Source organism: Triticum dicoccoides, chromosome 3A, assembly GCF_002162155.2.
Source record: "Triticum dicoccoides isolate Atlit2015 ecotype Zavitan chromosome 3A, WEW_v2.0, whole genome shotgun sequence".
Classification (NCBI taxonomy): Eukaryota; Viridiplantae; Streptophyta; class Magnoliopsida; order Poales; family Poaceae; genus Triticum; species Triticum dicoccoides.
This window is the reverse complement of record NC_041384.1, coordinates 628,915,421-628,918,988: the sequence shown is the minus strand read 5'-3', so window position 1 is coordinate 628,918,988 and position 3,568 is coordinate 628,915,421.

The following is a 3,568-nucleotide window of genomic DNA, read 5'->3' as shown; positions in this document are numbered from 1 at the left end:
GCCACCACGCTCACCGCCCGTTCCTCGACCAACCGCCGTGTCCATCGGCTCCGCCTCATCATCTTTATCATCCCAGACGAGCCATGCATCCTCGGGCACCCTACAACGTCGCCATCGTCGTTGTCTACCACCTCGAGCTCTGACCACGGCCGCCACTGATTCACCTGCTTCCGGCCTTCCCCGAGCACGCAGAGCCTACCCATCGACGCGTTGTGAGATCTCTGTCCTTTCTCCCTCGTTACCTCCGTCCCTTTCGACCCCTAGCATCAGCAACTACCATGGCCAAGCTTCCCCTACCGCCGGCCATGTCACGGCCGTCACTACAGCCGCCTGAGCTTGATTCGGAGCGCGTCACCGCGCTCAGGAAGCCACCAGGAGCCTAACACACATGCTAACTCACCCTCCCGCGCACCACAGCGCCAACCCCGCACTCACCCGAATTCCGGCGCCGCTGCGAGCTCACTTCCGGCGAGCTCCGACCACCCCGTGACCTCCCACCTACTCCATTAGATGCACGCGAGCGAGGGCCTCCTCCCTGTGCCTTTCTCTCGCCCAGCTGCCTCCTGTAGCGCCGTCCCGTGTGGACTCCGCCACGCGGGAAGGTCGATGGCGGCTTAACTCCGGCCGTGTCGACATGGCGCCGTCATTAGTGGCTAATGATGCCACTAACTAACCCCTCTCTCAGTGACTATGGGACCCATGCCTTAATTAACCCTGGGATTATTCCCTGTTTAGTTTAGATTAATATAGTCGGCCCCACGTGTCAGTTTGACCATGCCACGTCATCATTGACCCGGACCCACCAGTCAGCCTCTGTCCCTGCCCTGTTACACTAACGTGCGGGTCCCATTGGTCAGGTTTGACCTGGACCGCCTCTGTTGACTTGCTGATGTCACACCGACGTCAAGCTTACGTAGTAAATGTTTTCTGGGATTTTAAATAAATCAGAAATGATTTATTTATTTCACAAAATATCCAAAACTTCTAAAATTCATAGAAAATCAACCGTAGCTCCAAATCAAATAATTTATATATGAAAAATGATCGAAAAAATCCAAAGAACCTGATTATGGCATTATCATGCATGTTTGAACAACTTATGCCTACTGATCAGGTTAAATCAAACATGTGGCATTTAAATAATCACATATGGAGTTGAATTTGAATCTTTGGTTCAAACCAACTTCATTTCATCTGGTTTTAGTTGCATTAGCTCAAATCACAACATCCTGCCACGTCATGATCATGCATCATATTGTGCATTACATTGATTGTGCTCTCTCTTTGTTGCCGGTACCTGTTCCCCCTTAGTAGACATATGTTCTGACGATGAGTTTGATGACACCGATGAAGAGCTATACTATCTTGAGAAGTGCCAGGCAAGCAAAACCCCCTTGTTCATTCCGATACAAACCCACTTGCTCGCTCCTGCTCTCTTTTACTGCATTAGGACAACAACGACTCAACTGTTACATGCTGCGGTAGTTGAACCCCTTTCCTCTGCATGACCTGTCATTGCCACAGTAAATAGATGAAACCCACTAGCATGAGTAGGAGTTGTTTGAGCCCTGATGTGCCTACTCATTCATGCTTGTTTGGCATGCCTACTATTGCTTGGAGTTGTGTCAGGTCTGATTCATCGGGGATGAATTCGAAAGTTGTGAACATGTCCTACTGTGTGTGAGCTAAGTGTGTTGAACACGATTTGGTAAAGGTATCGATGAGAGGCCATGTAGGAGTACATTGTGGGTTGTTTTATTGGAACCGTCCTTAAGCACCGAGATCTGTATGTGTGATTTAAGAACCAGCTACTACCATGCATTGGGCCCGAAACCAATGGACCCTCTCGGCTTCTTAACCACCCTAGTTCTCTGTCCAGGAGTTGCAACTAGTTTCTAGTATTTATAGGATATGTGTTGGCGGCCGTGCATAGCGCTGAACCTAGGGGTGGGCTATGATGCGGTAGATACACCATGGCACGGTGTACCGAGTCGCCCGTTTGGTGTCTCGGGAACCCTGTACACATCGTTCGGGGCCGTATGTGGAAACCTCGGCCGGGCTCCCTGCGGATGGAACCTGGATAGGCGATAAACCTGGACTAGAGACTTCAGTGTTTAGGTAGGCCGTGGCCGACACCCTCGTTGGGCTTCCGCTTGAAGGTTGCCGAGTACATGCCGTGTAAACGACGGTAAGTGGTGAGAGCGTGTATGAAGTAGTACACCCCTGCAGGGTTAACATCATCCATTCGAATAGCTGCATCCATGGTAAAGGACTACTTGGTTGCCTATACAGTTCATAGACAAGTGAAAGTGGATACTCTAAAATGCGCAAGATAAGCGTGAGTGCTATGGATGGCGTTTTCGTATGGAGACGACAGCAGATCCATAGTGGTGTATTGATATGGTGAATATGTGGACTCGTGTGCGCCACCTCAAAAGAGTTGCTTGCAGTCGTAGTTCAGGTTAGCCACCGAGTCAAAGCTGGCTTGCTGGAGTTAAACTCCACCATCCCCTTTGTTGATACTGATGCATATGTAGTTAGTTCTGATGTAAGTCTTGCTGGGTACATTTGTACTCACGTTTCCCTATTTTATGTTTTGCAGAGAGATGTCAGTCTCGCTAGTAGTTTCGTGTGGACTTCGACGTTTAGCTTCATAACTCAACTACCATCTTGTGCCCTCGGCAGGGTCTTGTAGATAGTCAGGCTTCTCAGCCTTTTTCATTTGAAGATGTCTGTACCCAGACATGTTAAGCTTCCGCATGTGCTTTGATTTATATGCTATGATTGTTGGGTCATGAGACCCATGTTTGTAATATCTTGCTCCTCGGAGCCTAATGAATAAATACTTTGAGTCGTAGAGTCTTGTTGTGGTGCCATGTTGTATTTGCACATATCGAGCATATTGTGTGTATGTTATTGAAATGCTTGGTATGTGTGGGATCCGACAATCTAGTTGTTTATCCTTGGTAGCCTCTCTTATGGGGAAATGTAGTCTGGTGCTTCCACTGAGCCTTGGTAGTCCGCTACAGCCCGGTTTACCGGAGTCCTGCTAGCCCAGCACTGCTGCTCCGGAACACTTAGACTGGCTGGCATGTGATTCACTTCATTCCTGTGTCTGTCCCTTCGGGGAAATGTCATGCGGTGACATCCGGAGTCCTACCTAGCCTGCTACAGCCCGGTTCACCGGAGTCCTGTTAGCCCAGTGCTACAGCCCGGATTCGCACGCTGCTGACCGACATGCTCGATGTTGATTCATGTATGCCTGTCCCCGTAAGTTAGTGCCACTTTGGGTTCACGACTAGTCATGTCGGCCCGGGTTCTCTATCATATGGATGCTAGCGACACTATCATATACGTGAGCCAAAAGGCGCAAACGGTCCCGGGCCATGGTAAGGCGACACCCGTGGGAATACCATGCCTGAGGCCGCAAAGTGATATGAGGTGTACCGGCTAGATCGATGTGACTTGGAATCGGGGTCCTGACAGATAGGCAGAAAGATGATCTTTGGGCCGCGCTGAAGGCAAATTTCACCCTACCGCCAGAGGAGGATCCAGAGAAGCCAGTTAT